Source organism: Megalops cyprinoides, chromosome 6 (genome assembly GCF_013368585.1).
Source record: "Megalops cyprinoides isolate fMegCyp1 chromosome 6, fMegCyp1.pri, whole genome shotgun sequence".
Taxonomy (NCBI): Eukaryota; Metazoa; Chordata; class Actinopteri; order Elopiformes; family Megalopidae; genus Megalops; species Megalops cyprinoides.
The window spans coordinates 25,549,673-25,568,798 of NC_050588.1; the positions used below are offsets into that span (position 1 = coordinate 25,549,673).

A 19,126-nucleotide genomic window follows, 5' to 3' on the forward strand; every position below is an offset into this window, starting at 1 on the left:
TTTCATTTCTTTCCACCTTCTATCCTCATCCCTTGACCTCACTTTTAAGTTTCAAGTTTCAGAACGATTGCAGCTACGTCCTACTATTCTATCGTTGGGCGATATCATCAAATACTTATTAAATAATTCCATGTACCCAGTCACACCATATTCCATCAAAACTAAGGTTTACATAAAATTTGTATAACATTCGTCCCATTTGCGCATCTCCATCAGTGGCGGAGGTTGAACCCTAACATTGTCAAGAAGTTGTGCTGGGTCTCCTGGTTGCCATGGATTCCTAAAAGCTCTTGATGCTGGTCACGATTGGTTCCCTTCCTTTTAACGTCTTTGTCTTTGTTGGGGAAACCGATTTTTTTTTTCTTTTACTGTGAGACGGATAGCATCTTGGGAGCAATATTCTCCTATCGTAGCTCCTCCCGCTTACTCGCACTTGCTCTGCACTGTGCTTGTGATGTGCTGAAGAGCTTTGAATGCAATCTCGTTTACCACAGTGGAATGAACATTTCTTAAAGGTAAGCGGCTCTTTCGTTTCCCAGGTTTAAATGTATGCTTTGTCGCATGGAGACGCTGTACTCCGTTATCGTGTGCATTTTTCATTTGCAGACTTTCAGAAAGTCCTTTTAAAAAAAGTTGACCGGACAGATTTCAAAGCCAGGTGTTCTGCAGTGATGTGGCTGAGGAGCGCTATGTATTTATGACATTAAAAAAGAGGCACAGTGAATTCATATATTTGCAGCTTTACAGGTAAGGGCGCCGTATTTAGCAAGCAAGTTTAAAGCTTTCGCTGCGTGCTTTGTGTATTTTAACTGTATCCAGTCCATTAAATGTGCTTGAATATATTGGTCTGTATTTTGTCAGCACCCCATTTCTTTCTTTAAAAAATATGTATTTATTTTTACTCATTGTAGTTCTAAGACTGGCGAGTTACTTTTCACTGGATTACTTTCGATTTGCATTTCCGAATGCTGTGTGATCAAACAAGTGAACACGGAGCTGTTTGTTGCATAGCAACACTTTTCCCAGGTCAGTTCATGCGGTTCTGAAACCGTAGTGCATGCAGGGTTTAAGTTTTTTTTTTTTTTTTTTTTTCAAATAAATTAGAGATGGTGGAATTTTCATCCTCGTGTTAACTTGTCTTGGTATAGTGCTTCATGGTTTTGTACCTTGTTCCTCAGATGTTTATTATGGACATAACTTAGTTCTTTCAACTCGAGGGGATGAGAAAGGAATAACTTCATTTCCCTGAAAGCTTTTACTCTTTCTTTCACGCTAATTTAAGATTGGTTAAAAGAGGTGATGCGTTATTGGCATTCGAGGTGAAACGTGAAACCATCTGTTCCTTTGCCACAACATTGGATATACATGGTTATCTCTCTCACCAGTGCAAGTATATATTTATTTTGATGTTTCTCCTTTATTGCTGAATATTATTCCGAGGTTACTGGAAATTTGTGGATTTGTGCTCAGAATGGCTGCTATTTAGCAGGCTGCTATTGTCATGATTAAAACCATCTTAAGTCTATTGAGCAAAAACTGGTGAAATATATGTTTGTTGCAAGAGACTGGTTAGATCATTCTTAACCTAAAAATTTATTAACTTTTTCCTGAACGTTTTTAGCACAGACAGTGACAAAATGTAATATTGTTGCAATGGTAACACACCATTGTCATCATAATAAATAGTAGATATTAAAGTAAATATCCAGCTGTATAAATGGATACCATTGTAAAGAACTGTAACCTATGTAAGTCGCTTTGGATAAAAGCGTCTGCTAAATGAATAAATGTAAATGTAAATAATGACAGTGACATAGTCAATGCAACATTTATACAATCGTGTGCCAAAAGTGGCTGAATCTATCAGTGGAATCTGTTGAATGATAATTTCGATAATGTGCTGTAGAAAGAATCAGGAAGAGAATGCAAGTAATGAGAAACCACAGACTTGTGTTTGTGTCTGCTTAGGCTGGACTTACAACCTCACTGTAGTCATTACACACAATTTATCTTTGTGGCTTAAGAAATGTTTACTCCAGATAGCCCTGTTGGTTGTGCCCAGATGGCATTGGGTGCTTTGTTTTTTTATTTATATCTGTGGGTGCATCAACTGGCCCTCTAGTCTAGTCTGATGGTGCTATCCATTTTGACATTCTTCACATGTCAGATGAGTGTAGCCCCCTTTAAAGACCCTGAAAAGACTTTTGTTTTCTAGCACACAAAGGCAATGTGTTCTGACTGCAAACACTCTGAGTTTCTGCCTCAGATGACCTTTGAAAATACAATGTAGATCACCTGCAGCACTTTTCCCCTCATATTTGCACTGCACTTTCCCACATCTGTTCTCGACCTGTTAACTCAACCCTCAGATTTTAGCCTTTTTCCCAATAACTGGGCTCTGTTCAACATGTGCATTGTTCTACCTTGAAGAGGTGCCAGTTCAGCAACAGTAGCCATTTACTTGGATGGGTATGCATCCACATCAAGTTCAGAGTTTATCTGAAGATCATGCAATGAACGGGGACATTTGACTGCTCCTCAAAGTCTGTTAATCCTTTTTTCTCATTTCATGTCAATTAGCCTTTGTTTGGTGCATAGTTCTGTATACTCAAACAAACAGTGTCACATGACATGGTGATTAGATAAGTGATAGTACTTAACAGTAATTACAATAATAAGTACCTCACAATAATTATTCATGTTTTAAAGGGAAGGTTATTGTAATGTGGCTCCTTTACTCTGGATAATTGATTTGGATTTGATGAGGAAGGTGATGGTGAGTTTATGCTGAGTACGAAGATGAAGATATATAATGAATCACATATTGCCTGCCTCACTGCTTCTCATGGTGTCTTTCAGGTCATTAGCCCTAAATGGCTACAGTAAAACTGGACTGTCTGAGAGGGAGTTGTCAGTATAAAAGCTACATGAGTAAAAATTCACTGCACTGGACCCTTTGGGGGTAATTTGTTCAGATGACCTAAGATGAAAACATTTTCAGATCTTTATTTTTTTCTCTCCTTGGTTCACGGCTCATTATCCTCAACCTGTGCTTGTGTGAAATATCAATTAGAGAAACCTTGTGAAGGTCACACTGTCATCTCTAGACTCCTCCTATGCCTCCAAGGTAAAGGACAAGCAACAGGTTATGTTTAATTCCACGCTGGCTCACAACTGTGCTTTGCGACCTCCAACAGGAAGGTCTGTGGTGCAAATGCTCAGGGGGGCAAATGAGAAAAGACTGCGTAGAATGAAATGATGCAGATTTCACACTATGCAGTCAGCGTAAGAATGGCTGAGTCTTTTCGGAGGATCGGTTGCCACATCACGATTGTGAGCTCCCCCCCCAATCACTCGAGGTGAAGACAGAGGTCCCTCTCTGTGCCCTTGGGACAACTCGTCCTCTAAGCCTTCTGTCTATTCAGGCCACTGAGGCTTTGTGCAGAGAAGTAGGTCGAATTCTTCTCACTCTGGTCCAGCTCAATAGGGACCCAGTAATTGGGTGAGCCAGGGGTGCACCGGCTCCCCGCTGCGCTGTTTGAGCCAGCATGCAGCCACTCTGCATACTGTACAAAACGGAAAAAATATTGGGTTATTCCCACATTTATTTATTTATTTATTTATTTATTTATTCATTCATTCATTATTTTAGGGCAATTAGTGTAATACTGACATGCACCTGTTTCCAAGTAAGGCATGGTTTTGCAAATAAAATTACACCCACAAGCTAATGTATGCACACATACACACACCTGAAATATGCTCTCTCAAGTACACTAATGCATACGTTTATCTGGACTGTCACAATCTCAAACACAAACCAGGAATGAGACAAACTCAAACACTTACTGTTCAGTACACGCTCCTGCTCTCTCACACACACCCATATCCAATCAAAAAGTACAAACTTACATTATGCATAGAGATTCCTCTAAATACGCGACCTCAAAGGTTAATGTCTGTTATTCTATTACACAGATACTTGTTAGAGATTATGGGAGCACTTGTGAGGAGAGCAGGAGATAGAAATGAACTGCAGAATCATTACCATTTCAGTCGACTTACGCTGCTCTTTAATCAATAAAGCAGTGGTGACATATCACAGAAACTGGTCCTTCTGACTCATCCTCTTGTGTTTCAGTGCTGTGACTGAATTCCACTTTATTCTTTTACAATGCTCTGAAAGAGGATTTGCATTGGTCCTCCCCATCACAATAGCATTACATATTCTTGTGGTCAAAGTTCTACTTTTGTCTTTTTAATTGTTTTCCTGTTTCTCTGACTACAGAATTGTTAGTAAGTGAGCTTTCTTGAAGGAATTTCAAATGAGTTACTATGAGATTTTGTAGAAAGAACACAATCTCACATTAGATCTTGCATGCTTGGAAGGGATCCTCTACTAGAAGAACAGTGACATAGCTGGGAATGGAGAGCGTTACTGGGCGCTTAGGGGCATCGCTGAGATTATAGACCCTGCACTGGGCCCCAGTGACACAACGAGCCTAATTGAGGATTTGCTGGTGCAAGCAATTACAGCGGTGACTTGTGTTCTCCCTGTGGGAGACGGCCTTCAAAGTGCCGCTGTTCTACCTGAGGCCCCCGCTTTCATGTTTATTACTTGTGACAGGGGAAGATGCAGTCTGTATGTTCTGGAAAAATGTTTGGCAACATGAAATATTTATGTATCCCTACAATCTCTTTTTGCTTTGGGAAATCTACATATTTTTGTGTTTTAATAAGAATGCGTACTAGAGAGACAGACGAGATGGAATTTGCTTGTTCATTTGGGATACTTTGAGGTGGCAAAGGGGTTTAGGATGCAGTGATAACAGCTTGTGATCACCCAGAATTTTCCCTCATATCTTATTTAACACACCACTGCTTTATTGGGGCCACTTGGCGGACATGAGCAATTACAGACAGGCACCACGGACTATTAATCTGCAAAGGTACTGCTGAAGGACAAATGTGAGAGGCGGTCAATGTTATCACACATGTTCAGGGTTTCAGTTCCCAGAATATTCCACAGGGAGGGATAGAGGAAGCAACTGAGCTTGGCTGGCATGGGTTCCACTGTGGTTGCTTGAGGCTTTGGGCAAGAGATATCACTGTAAAATTGTCTAATATACTGTATGTGACTGTCCATCCAGGGGGTGTCCTGTTTTGACATAAACTATGACTACATCATATTTTTTTCTAGCTAACCTACAAATATATTCCTTAATTTTATTTAGTACACTGCAAATCACATGCACAGGCACCACAGCACATTTTTAAAAATTTACGTGGAATTCACAAAAAATATGGAACTGTTTCTGTTTAATATCTTACATGAAACAGATGGTGTCTCTCCAAACCAGGCTTCTGGCAGATAACTATACTTTGCTGTACTGAGCAACTCTTTCACCCCCTGTGTGTCTACACTGTGAGTATTGCTACTTTCATTTTTTAAGTGGTGGAAATTTTCACTAAAAGTAATCTTGACAACATTTGCATTCTGGTTATTTTTTAAGTATTATTGAAGAGAAATGGTGTGTCTGCATTTTCAAATGAAAGAGATCCATTTGAGGTGAATATAATTTGACAATTCCATAGCAGATGGCAGAAAAATATGGTCTCCTTACAGGTGATTGAACAGAAAAAGCTGAGTGTGTGCCTTTCCCATTGAAAATATCTTCCTAAGATGGTGCGTTTTGTGGGGTGATAAATGAATGAAATTTGATATTATACTAAAACAAAGAAATAAATGGCAGGAGTTCTGGAGAGCGCATTCAGCCTTCCTTTGGCTTTATGCCTTTGCAGAGAGCAGTGCACACGACTGCGAGGTTTTAGAAAATCCACAGGGACTATTTAAGGGGGAACAAGCATAAGGAAGGATGTGGAAATGACAGCCTTAGAGACGCATGACAGGTTGACAGGTATAATAGGAAACAGGCAAAGCAGCTTTGTATTTTTAAACTCAATATGAGCCATCACAATCAAATTGTAAAGATACCAAAACCTTGTGTAGCATTTGATACATACGCTGATGTGTAGTATGACATGTAATTGTGTCATATAATGAGACCGTTGACAGTATTAATTGTATAACAGAAATTATACAGTTTTCACCAAATTCATCAAGCAGGGCTGCCCATGTCAATATGACCAAATCTTCCAAACCGAGAAACCTGCAGCGACAGATGTGTCCCTTAAATCACTATATTAGATATGTGTGCACAGCAATAAAGGAAAAAAAAACAGGCTTGATGATTGTGGTGGTTTCTTGCTTAAATCCTAGGGAAAGATATCAATGTCATTATTAGATTAGTTCAGTGATCCCCTACATTGGACTGAAAGGAACACCAGGTGTTCCAACAAGGTTATTATCCATGCATGTGTGCTGTATTCAAGTGTCCCATAATTTTTGTTTTATGTTTTTTTTTTTTGAATGAGGCACAGTCTGAACAAAGCCTCTCAGTGTCATTAATATCTTAATGCATCCCTGGCATCCCTCTCACAGTAGCCATCCACTTTTAATGCTGGGGTGGCCGTGTGTCTGCAGGAGAGTTTAGTGGGGAGGAAGCAGCAGAAAGGCCTTGTAGGAGAGCTCCCAGGAGACCTCATTATGCCGCTTGTTGTTCCTGTGGGTGCTGTGGGCAGACAGAATGGGGGGATCCCAGCAGACACCGCTCCAACAGCACAGCTCTACTCGGATCACCAGTGTGTGCTCAGCCAGACGTGTGAATTGCATAGTAAAGAGCCTCTTTAATGCTTTAACTGCCTTGTAAGTCAAACCCTGCTACCCCCTCATGGAAAATCAGTGCACTGATCTCCCCTGATTGGAATACCATTCCATGAGGAGCATGCTTACAGGTCAGTACAACGTAAATTTATGAGCAAGGGCTAACTGTAGTGTTTTATCTTCATTTGCAGAAGTCATAACCCAAAAGTAAATACCCTCTGTGTCTGACTGAATAGGTCACATTGGAGTTTCCTGTGCACTGGTATGTAATCAGCAGATACAGTAATAGAATTGTAAGCAGACTCCTTTGTGGGTAGCATTGTACAGATCATATCTTGTGGTTTGCCAATATGAATATTCATTTGATCCTGCATTGGCTTATACGCCTCCCTGTTGTAGGCTTTGCCAAAAAGTGTTGCTGTTTTTTGACATTGAAGTTATTTTTCTTCCATTTTCTTTCAAGTGGTGTTGGAACAGTACACTGGTAGTAAAGCAAGTCAAAAGAAATTACCGTAACCCTTAAATAATTCAGCATTTAAGCTGAAGTAATCAGGCAGCTTAAGGAAAAGAAGTTATTCATCGTTTTACTTAGCACCATCAGCTGGATTCACTCCATAGTGCTCCTTGGTGCTCTCAGCTATGATTTTCAAACTTGTGTTGATACTTCAACAATACTGTCACGGTGAAACATGTTGACAAAATAAAAAGGGAAATTGCTCTCCGACACATCAGTTATGACAGAAAATGGCTTAGTGAATTTTTATCAACCTCCACGCATCATACTCTATTCTCTGGCTTATGACACATTTGGAAATTAGCTCTTTTTTTGTGGGTTAAAAACAAAGAATAATAATACTTAAAAAATGTTCAATTGGTTCTCCAAAGAAGGACATGGTCGTTATGAATGTCCTTGGTATGTGGAAGGTGGCCTGAACAGAAGGCCATTACACAGCTCTGCTCTATTTCTTAATGTGTTTCCTCCTAAAAATAGCAAATGCTGTGCAAGAGCACTGCCAAACCCGTCAGAGACCAAACCATTCATCAATGAGGTGCTGGGGGCAGCTATTTTGCCCACCATTGCTAATTTAATCGAGGAACTTCCTACAGAGCTGTGTAAATGCATCTGACCTTGTTTAGGTTGGGCATATACCTGAAAGCCCCAATAACCCTATTTATTTTTAAATGCCACAATCTTGATTACCAAACGGCCTTGCCACCCAGCACGTTAAGCGTTTTCAGGAGGCTAATGTCTGGATTTGGATTGTATGAGCGGATCTCAGGAGGGCAGGCTTTGTGGATCCGATTCTGGTGTGTGAACATTCTCCACGGTCTGTGACTGGGGGCCCCCTTGTGTATTTAATAAATACAGACTCAAACACAATAGGCTATACAGCAGACCGTCCCCCAAACCAATCACCACTGCGCTTTCTTTCCTCTGGGACAGAAGTGGCTCTCTTGTCTTCTGCCTGTGCTTTTCTTCTGCCCTGCTGGAATTACTGATACTGTTGATGGCGCTATAAAGAATGGTATTTTCTATCTGTCCTAGCCTTCACAGTCTCTAGGGCCACATGTGCTTCTCACACCAACACTATGGCCTCTGGATGACAGTTGCAAAACAGGCATAGGCTGGACCTTTTTTCCACTTGAATTTTCATTTGCTTAAAAAAAAAAAAAAGTTTACGAAATGCATTTCCCCTACATCACCCTGAAGGCATGGTCTTATTTGCATGAAGCAACACAGTCCCCTTGTGAAAATGCAAATTAAATACATGTTTTGACTTGCCTAATGGGTGGAGCTGCCACACATTGTCAATCACTGCATAATCTGAAGCTTTTGTGGAACTGCTTATTCCCCTGTAACGGTTTGCAGTGAGTCAGGGAGTCATACTGTAGCAAGCTTATACAGTAATAGCCTCACCCAAGATGTGGTTAACAAAGCGCCACCTCCATATAACCACGCGATGCATTTCAATTCTAGGGATGGTTGAGGCACCAGACTTGTAACTAGGCGGGTTGCAGCTCCAGTCTCTGGGTCAGTCATACCTATTTTACTTTTCTGAATCAATCAATCAATCAATCAGCAAAGGCTCAACTTAGACCAGAAATGGCTAATTCTAGTCTGGGCTGTGTAAATGGCATCTGTTAAGAAAATAAAGATAACACTGAGACTTTTAAAAAGAATATTCCAGGCAATACTCGATGGGGAAGACAGAGGAGATGGATATAAAGACTTAGTCAAAGTTGCAAATGCAGCAAGAGTCACCATTCGTCTGTTCAACTGAAGAATCAGCTTCAGTTGAAATTTCATCCATAGCAAGGCCTTTCAATCTAAACACAAAGCTTTTTTTTTTTTTTTTAAAAAAAGGTCCCTACTGCATCTGAATTGCAATAAAATTTGGAAACATATAATCTCGGTAATTGGCAGTTATAGAGGAAAAGATCAGTATATTTTACCCAATTAACACTTGTTGGATACAGGATTCCTAGAATTGTAATGAGTATTCTCATCTGGAAACCCTACAATGTGCCATTTTTCATAGTTTGTTGTCTGACAGAACAATTTCTTTTATCTGTTGTATGCAGACTGTATACTTACATAACTGTAGTTTTTTTTTTTTTTTTTTTTTACTATATGTTGTAAAATGAATTGACTCACTGGTAGCCTTGCTATACACATTTGATTTGCGGCTTATAATGTGGACTGCCCTGAATCTGCATCTGTTTTTCAGAGGCACTGTTGAAGTTAACAATTGATCGATAATAGAGCATACATGAGGCAGTCTCCATGGCGAGCAGTGTTTAATTGCATTAGCTAATCAGTGCAGTCCAGGTTGCACTGAGAATTACAGAGAACCACAACTGAGGCAATTTCAGTCAATGTGCAGTTTTCTGTGTATTTACTAAAATTGTTATGTTTAAATCCATATCAGTGGGATGCCAAGCATTCACTGTGTATTACACTCATGTAAGGTACCACAGTGGAACTACATTGGTGCATCTGATGTCAGGGACAATATTTTTTGTCTTGTTGAAATTCAGAGGCAAAACCCTGTTAATACAGGCCACCACTTACTTATTCAAATATGAAGCCAAATGAGCCTTAGCCTGACTTGCTGGAGAATTTTCAAAAGGGGTAATTATTTTTTTTGTGGAAATTCTGCTATTAGAAAAAGTAAGAAAAGGTACATTGTGATGGTCTATCACATATTCTGCCCAGGTGCTATTCTGCATAACTTCATTCAACACTTTTGTCATTTTGACTCAAATGGTATAACACACACATAAAATGTATTCCTAAGGGGAAAGAAATATTTCACTGGCGTGAATGGTAGAAATGACCAATTTAAAAAAGTCACCTGAGAACTGCTAGTCAGATGAATCTAAACAACTGTGCCACATTCTGTGTTGTTGAATTTGTGGATAAGTACATTATAGCTATGAAATTGCTTAGATGATTACTATAATTCCAGAAAACAAAATGAAGGCATAAACAGACTGCTTATTGGCTTGTTGACTGTTGTCTCTCTCCTTTACTTTTTCCAATTACGAGCACCCCCTGAGGTTTTCCGTTCTGGTGTTCAAAGTCAACAGAATCAAAATACTGTCTTCTCCGTCTTTCTTTCTAGGTAATTGAACTTGGGTACGCCTTTCAATCTGTTCAAAACCCAAGAGATACCAGTAAATGGTTATAGTTGCAAACATTTAAGAAAGTTTTGTGCAAGGAGCTTATGGAAATTCAGTAGATTAAAACAGGAGTGCATGCTAGGTTGTTTTTCTTTTTTCAGAGAATGATCTCAAAGCTTGTGAAACTCAAGGCGAATTCTTCTGGGTCTCTGGATGGTGGGAGGAGTTGAATATGAAATGTCTACCAAACACTAGCCCCTGAAGGATAGAAAAACAGGATTAGATTCAAAATCAGCTTTATCCATTGGGAAAACAATTGTTTTAAATCCAAATTTATTAAAATGGGGGATTTATAATTCATACCTAAAGAAACCGTGAGCACAGATCTTGTGCAGTCCAATCGAGGCACAGAGCCTCCATAACTCACGGTAGCCACAAGCCTTGAGGCACTGGCTTTGAAAACAAAACAGATCAATAAATAATAGAACGGATCTTACAGAAATCCATCTTTGAAGTGTGAAACTCTGGACCAGGAGATGTTCCCATCATGGGATGTTGAGAGAGAAGTTATCTTTGATGAGATTGACACTGGTGGGCATATTTATTGTTTGCACCAGCAGTTTCCTGCTGTGTCTCTGGACGTTATGGCATGTTATGTCATCTGAACAACAGAGGCAGTGGGGACATCCGCTGCTGTGTGACCCGCTTCAAGCATGGTAATGAGATCAACAGCATTGTCAGGGACCTGAGTTTACTTCTGCGCGATGCCATAGACAGGTGTTTCATAAAAATGTCATTTTTACGATTGTGTCTCGCTAATGGGCAAGTACTTTAAATGCCTTTGTTTGTGTGTGCATGTGTGTGGTAGGGTTCATATAGTACATTTCCAGGCAAGTACCAGTAGAAATGTCATAGCTAGGAGGCTTATCAAGATTATCTGATTGTTGGCAGAAATCCAGATCAATGGTAGATTCTAAAGCCCATGCTTTAACACAATTAAAGTTGTTAACATCAAGTAAGCATACATTGTCAGTTTGTTTTTGGACTTGTCTGTATGAAGTCTGAACAAAATGGTGCTGTGTCCATAACTTTGTGAAATGTTTCTTTTTTTAAAAAAAGTCTTTAGTATTATTATGAGTTTAGCCAAAAATTATGAAAAAATTGTCAGAACTGAAAAAAAGTAACTTAATACTTGCTTAAATATTATTTGAAAAATTAAATGAAGAAATACTCCAGGCAGGGCAGCAGTTCCCTTGAATTTTCCAGATTCCCAGTTACCCGTCCCAGTTCTTCCTGTTTTTTTTTTAAGTTCCATACTTATTGTAATACAATCTCAGCCGTGTTGCAAGATGATAGTCTCCATGGGGTGAGTTTCCAGGTTTGCAGCCAGTCACGTTTGACTGACAAGCAGAGCCTTCCCTATCTGACAACTCCCCGAGGCATCATTCGCAGTCACTCCTTCTCGACGACCAAACAGAATCTTCCAGATTTCATGTATTTAAGGAGCATTACCTGCAATTCCAGCTTCCATTGGCTGCAGCTGCACTGGTTTCCATTGGCAACCTGTATCTCCGGGGACGACAGACTGATGAAACTATCAGAGTGTGAGATGCCTGTGGCTCTGGTGCTCATGTTCCCACACAAGCCCGTCCACCGGCGCTTCCCTCCGACGTCTCCGGAGAGCCGAGCAAGATGCGCTCTTACAGCGTTCTCTGATTTCCTGCCCAACACACGTCTCCCGATCCCTCGGATCCTTTGCTGGATTTTAATTGTTGGGAACTTCTGTAGAATATGCAGCACTCTCAGCCCTGCAGAGTTTACCATGTTGCTCTGAGACCCAGTCTTTTGGCTGTCCTAGTTTCCTTTTCCTGTCACCTACCGGACATACAGAGAGATTATGGGGCCCACAGTTGCCCCGCCTCCTGCTGGTCCACGCATAATGCCATTACTCTGTCTCGTACAAGGACCCCCAATAACCACAGTCTGTTGTCCTGAAGTCATCTGAAACGGGAAAACCACGTTTGCCCTCACTACCACCTGCGGCGAGAGTGGAGTTGAGGGTCTGGTTTTGAGTGTGCCAGCACAACCCCCCCCCTAGTAGCACCCTTTTCTCTATATTGTATGGAGGGCACTCAGACAAGCTCTTCTCCATTCATTAGGGAATAGTCGGAATTCCTGCCAGTGAATATGGACATGGTTTGCTGGCTCTTCAAGTGTGATTCACTGCTTTCAGTCAGAGCTGTGCCCCCAAACAGTACCCTCACTGTTTCCCCCATATATATATATACCATTCACAGTGGCCCAGTCAGAACTAAATATACTCTCTACTGAAAGTGTGCTCAGTAATCCAAAACATGAAGAATAAAACATCTTGACTTCCAGGAGAAAGCATTACATGGACCATGGTAGGCAGCATTGAGAATTACGGTGCAGAATGCAGAATGTTTTTTTAATCATGGAAAATATACAGTTTTGAAATGGTTGAAATTCTAAATGTATTTTAAGGCCATTGAGGTTGTGTTTAAGTAAAACTGTGCATAGACAAATATTGGCATGAATGTTTTTTATGCACTGTAAAATATGTAATCTTATTCATTTGCAGTTCTACTATTTTGTCTAGTTATTAAAGAGGCTAAAGAACTGAAATTGTGACCACTGTTGTAAAAAGCTAAATAGCATAACTGCTACATAGCTACATCACATATTGTGTTTACTTAGGCTGAATGTCCATGTTCTTTGCAAACACTCACAATGAAATGAACTTTCTAACATACTGTCATAATCATTAACAAATGTCTATTTAACCACTATACTGTCCCTATGAGCTCACTAAAAAAGTACATTTGTGTACATTGTAATTGGCACAGAGCTCAAAATTCTAAGAAAAAAAAAACACAAAAAAACAAAAAACAGATCATTTCTACAAAGGCACTGCTAGCATTTACATTATTAGTGAAGGTTGTTAATATTTCTGGAGATCAAATTTGGTGAAATGCACCATTAAGTCATCTGTATACATAGAGGGGCAGAGTCATTGTGTATGAATTAAAAAAGGTGCTGAATTCAACAATATGCATATATATATATATATATATATATATATATATATATATATATATATATATATATATGTATACAGTATATACAGTACATACAGTACATATATATGTGTGTGTGTGTGTGTGTGGGGGGGGGGGGGGGGGGGGGGGTACTAAATATGACACGTAAACACTACTTAAATCACTTTAAGTATATTATGGTACAAAACCACCATCACTAACATTGAAGAAGTTAGCATAATATGCAAAGAAGTATTGCCTTTGTTCCTCTTTACATCCTTTTACATGAATTTCCCAAACCATTTTTTTATACAGCAAGAAATACAAGGAAAACAAAGCTTTGCAGTTTGTCACCATAATGTCTCAGAGCAATATACCCATGCGCAGAGATGATAGAGTGGGTGAGGGTAATAACCGCAGTACTTGGCGTCTGAGCATTGCCAGTGAAGTCACGTCTACCTGTCCCCAAGCTGTGAAGTGTGGCAGCTGGGACTGCGTGTGCCTGCATAAGGCTAGAGCAGCATATCAAGGGGAAATTCCATTAACTCGCTCTGCAAGGGGAAATCTAACATCAGTGAAATAGTAACGGATGGGGATTTACTCTCCTCAACACAAGCAGCAACTTACATTATCTTTTTTTTTTGTGGTTATTTGTATTTTTTTCTGCACACATAACCTGATTGTGTATGTCTGTTCAGTAACATATCGGTTAAAATAATTGTGGGAGAGGGAATCATTACTGTGGGATATACAGAGCCTTGTCTGAACGAGGGTGGTGGAATGGCAGGTGATTTTATGATCTGATGGGGAAAACTGCATAGAATGCAGGACAGATGTCGAGTGTATATAGGGTATATAGGCTGACAGTACCAGTCAGTGTTAGTGATCATTTGGACCATGCTGAACGCTCTAACGGCTCTAACGCAGCATTCTAATCTCAGAATACTCATAGCCTCCGTGTCTCTCTGGTCCAGAAATGCCGCCCACTCTTCTAGGATGGTGTCTCTTAGACCTCTGAACTAAAGCCGTGTGTTCAGAGACAGCCAGTGTTGGTTGAAAGGATGGACCATGTGTGGAAGAGCACCATGGCTTCAGCACAGTGGGAAGCAAAAGAAAAGGAGAAAGCACAGCACCATAAACTGTGCCGGAGCCTGGTGAGAGGGATGCTGCTGTAGAATGCAAAGCGCAGCACTCCCCCGCGGTCATCATCATTAGAGCGGGAGCTGTAGAGCGCAGACCTAAGAGACAGTAATGGCCGCCTGCGTTCTGCCGTGTCTGCACATTCGCCGGCACATTTGCGGCCAGTGTGTGAACACCGCACCGCTTCTGCGGTGATGTTTGTGAGAAAAATCAATTTTTCCCATAGCCACTGGAAGTGTGCATTCAAGAGACGTCCTCGGCTTAACAGCGATGCGTCCCTGGAGGACCCGAGCAAGAGCTTTCATCCACGTTTAGCCTCATTTATGCGTAAATAGTAGCAATCTTTTTCTCTTTTTCCCTAAGATAAAATTCCCATGTTTACTGGTTTTCAATATTGAGCATCAGACTTCAGGGGGCAAAGTGCGGGGATTTGTGGTGAGGTGGGGGCATTGGCTGGTAATGATGTAGCTGTCCCCCGACTCCTAATTATACAAGAGATTTCTCACATCGTGAAATAAATATATAATAAATATATTAAACTCCTCAGGCTTTTAAGAACTGACTATAAATTATTATAATCTGTGTAATACCTTGATGTTTTTAATGTTTAAAAAGGTATAAAAATATCACAATATTTTTATCAAGGTGGAAAATGAATATATTATAAAAAAAGAATGCATTTGCTGTGGATGTGGCTACACAATTGCTGCATACTGCACTGGTGTAGCCATACTCAGTTGGCAGTTACACTTTCATCAGCTCTATGTCTGACAGTTTGCTTGAGTGCTATGGATTTTCAGCAGTCAAAACCTAGGTGAAGGATCTATAGCCACTGTACCCTGCTGTTTCCTTTTTTCTCCCAGCACATGCAGGGATGCTCTTAATATGCTTCCCAAATCAATACCTCTATTTACTATGTGCACATCTGGATCTTGTACATGCTGTTACCTTTATAATGAAACGCTCCAATTTTGGATGCAGTATATTTTATTTTTTATCTTTGTTTTGAAAATGAAAAATGATTTTTCAGTAGTAATCAATGAAAATGCAGCAGCATATGATGATTATATGCTGACAGACTAAAGCAAGCGTTTCCATTAGGATGTTTGTGTTTTCTGTTACAACTAGAGAATGGCTATGGAATGGGGAAACCTTGGTGAAAGGCATAGCCACTGATTCATATACCCTTTGTGAGTACAATTGTTTCCACAGTGGAAGGAGACAGTCATAACTCTCTAGTCATTGCTGCCCAGTGTGTTACAAAGACTGTCGGAGCAGTGACTTTGAAGGCACAGGGATGACACAGTGGTGCAGTGGGTAGTGCTACTGTATCAGTGCTAGGGTCAGGGGTTTGCACCTAGGTACACTTACTATGTCTTTCTGTCCATCTGTCCACCTGTCTGGATAGATGGGTGAACAGTGCATGACAGTGTCATGTTTGTAGGCATATTAATATGGCAAACATTTTCTGTTAAGATAAAGAATAACACTATTAGAAATATGTAATGTAATAATTATGAAGCATTGCTTCTGCATAAAAATGATACCAATATCTACCATTGTAAGGTCACTTTACAGTTTGCCAAGGAATGCTGGGTAATAGAATGAGTGTTTGAGTGTATCATACAATGTAGTTGGGGGACCCTCTTGAGTGTACTCTTACAAAAAAAAAGAGAAGCAGTCTTTATTCCGCCCGTGTATTTCATATGTTACGATCAATATGTGCTTCTCCTCTGACAATGGGTGATTAAAAAAGCAAAAAAAAATCATGTAATTCATTCATGTCAGACAAGGAAACATTAATACTGATCAGCCTGTGGCTACCTTGTGTCCTACCTGATGCAGATCAATGATATTATCTCTCCAAATTGATGAAGAACATTGTTGCACTTAGCAAGGGTCATGTCTGAAGCAGGTTCTGCATTTGAGGGCATTTCATTTGATATCCAAGTTGTTGTGATCATTATCAGTACTAAAATCTTAATAGCTGATTACCCTGCATTAAATTCTTTTTTTCTGTGGCAGTTCTGGTTTTTCTGTATGTCACTGGTCCCCTGCCTGATCTTTGATTTTTGCCTTTGTTGTTCTTGAATAAGTGCAACTGCAGCAAGAAGGTTCCCAGTATTAGCATTAGTAATAGATTGGCTACAGCAGTTTTATGTTTACATACCACTTGAAACAGAATACCGAATCAGTTGCACAAGCTAATCCATTTTTCAATGAGAGGGAATATTTCATAACCCTGACAAATGCAAAGTGTGTTCGCACTATAGGAGAGAATGGAAGGTAATGGACAGCTTCGCTGTACAAATTCACTCAATGCTGCCAAAGTCCACAGAGTGAAAGCTTCCTTTTTCATAAATCTCTGAGTCCTCTGTGTCCCTTTATAATCTTCTTATGTTCACTGAGAGCATGTGCCAATTTTAAGTCAGCCACCATAAAAACTGGAACAACTTTAGAACAGAATCTGTCAAATCTCTTTTAACGGCTGTCAAACACAGAAATTATAGAGAAATAAGAACACAGAAAAATTACACACACAGACACACACATTGTATATATGTACGTACATACATATGTTGTACATACAGAAACATTTTAATGTCAGTTTTAGTCTATGTGACGTAGATACTCAAACCTATAACTGAGGTGTGTTATTTATGCTTTTATATCACCTGCTTAAACCATTTTGCTCTGAGGTAGCTTTGATCCCTTAGGAATCAAAGCACAGTGGTGCTGGACTGACCAGGAGTCCTGCTGTTTCCACAGAGATCATGCACGGCCCTCATTAGCTCTGAAAACAACAGAAGAGGCTTTTGAACTGTCTATTAAAACCTTGAAGATTAAATCCATTACATAGAATTGTATGGTTGCAGGGTTTCTACAGGGAACTTTGCATTAAATTAAATTATTATGGGGTTTCTATTAAAATGTGAGGGTATGCTATAGAGGGTCACCCTGGGTTAATTTATTTTCAGTCTGACATTTCCACTCAAACATGCTGTTCTTCAGTTGTCCACGATGATGATGAAAAAGGTCAGTATTGAGGCACACTCCCGCTTCCACATTAAATAGCTGTGATTTGTTCTATTTTCCATCCTGGCACAATCTTAACAGCTTGACCCAACTGAGCCTGGAAAATACAGCATTCCAGTGCTTCCCTCAGAATCACTTCTTTGAGCTTTTACTTACGAGCTGTCAGCAGGCGAAGTACAAACGGGCCATGCCTGTAAACACGCTGACTATTGCGTGCATCAGTGGTTCTGAATTCCCGTTCCCTTTCAGTGTCTCTTGATGGAGAGACTTCAGATTCACCGACCTGTAGAAATCTGCTGCGTTCCGTTTCCCTGAATGCAAACAGAATACAATTATTGAAAATGGAGAAATATTGAATCTGAAGCCAACTGTGTGTGAGGGTGCCTGCAGTGTGTAACGTTATGGAATATGAAATTATCCCAACAGTAACCAATGAAAACAGTCCGTAGCTGGCCATTAAAATAGCCTGATTACTCCTTTATAAAAATTCATAGGACATACTAGTTGTATTAAATCACAACTTTGACATTTTTAAGCACTAATGAATAACGGGCATTATGAAGTGTGACATCTTCAATACGGTGAGTAGATTTCCATAGGAAAGCCATCCAGAATTGATTAATTTCCCTCTGATTTTACCTTACAGAAAATGTTGGTGGTTTGTGGGCTGTCTGTTCTAATTACATTACAAATAGCATATGAGAGGAGGTTATCAATTTCTTTGCATAGGTTATCCTTTATTTATTGTTTAGAAAATTAGCTCCCAAAGAAGTTTGTATGACGCATTTAGTTGTTTATTTCCTGCCGGGAAATGAGCACCTTATGAATGTTATGTAGAATTCTGGCAAGACCAAAAAGACTCCAAGCCGTATTGGGCGAGTCTGTCATTCTCCGTTGAAACTTAAATGCAAAGCTTGGTGTTGCACAATACTTGGCTCCAAATGAGAGATCATTTACATGCAAGGCATCCACAAGAAGTGCATTTGTGAGTTTATGTTGTTTGCATGAAAAACAAGGAAGTCAGTTCTCCTCATTACTTCATGTCAAACCCCCCATTTAAAGTAGACCTCATATAATCCCAGAGGGAACTCTAGCAACTGGTGAAAAAAGAAGAGCACATACCTTATAGGAAATAAAATAAAATAAAAATCTCCAAGGAAAACTTCTTTTTGCTTTCAAACTTTGTTCTTTACAATCCTAACTTTAATATGACCAAAACAGAGCGATCGCCAGACCTCACATTAATACAGTCTTTCAGGGAAGCACAGAAAGGGGAACAAATGCCCTCATTCATTTGCTTCCAAAATGCTAATGGTCCTGGCTCTTAGCACATTTTATAGGGGTTCCCATGTCACGGCATAGCATGGTGGGCTATAATGGCAGCAGGTTGTGTAAGGGCCTCATGTGCAAGTGACTGGTGTTCGGCAGACACAGAGGGGACATGTTACTACAGGAGTCAGGACAGCTCAGGCATTAGGGCTCTGGTGGAATGTGTGTGGAGCTCTGTCATAATTATATTATGGAATCACAAACATGCAGACAT

The 19,126-nt window shown here is 40.0% G+C and overlaps 1 protein-coding gene across 1 annotated transcript in view; it reads left to right on the forward strand.

Annotated features, from left to right (window-relative positions):
- The first annotated feature begins 466 nt into the window (after nt 1–466).
- The window catches only part of chl1b (cell adhesion molecule L1-like b), a 66,335-nt gene continuing 47,675 nt past the window's right edge, over nt 467–19,126 (forward strand). Inside the window, exon 1 of the mRNA XM_036530536.1 lies at nt 467–515. The gene's annotated coding sequence lies outside the window, so the exon portion shown is untranslated. The remainder of the gene's footprint in view (nt 516–19,126) is intronic.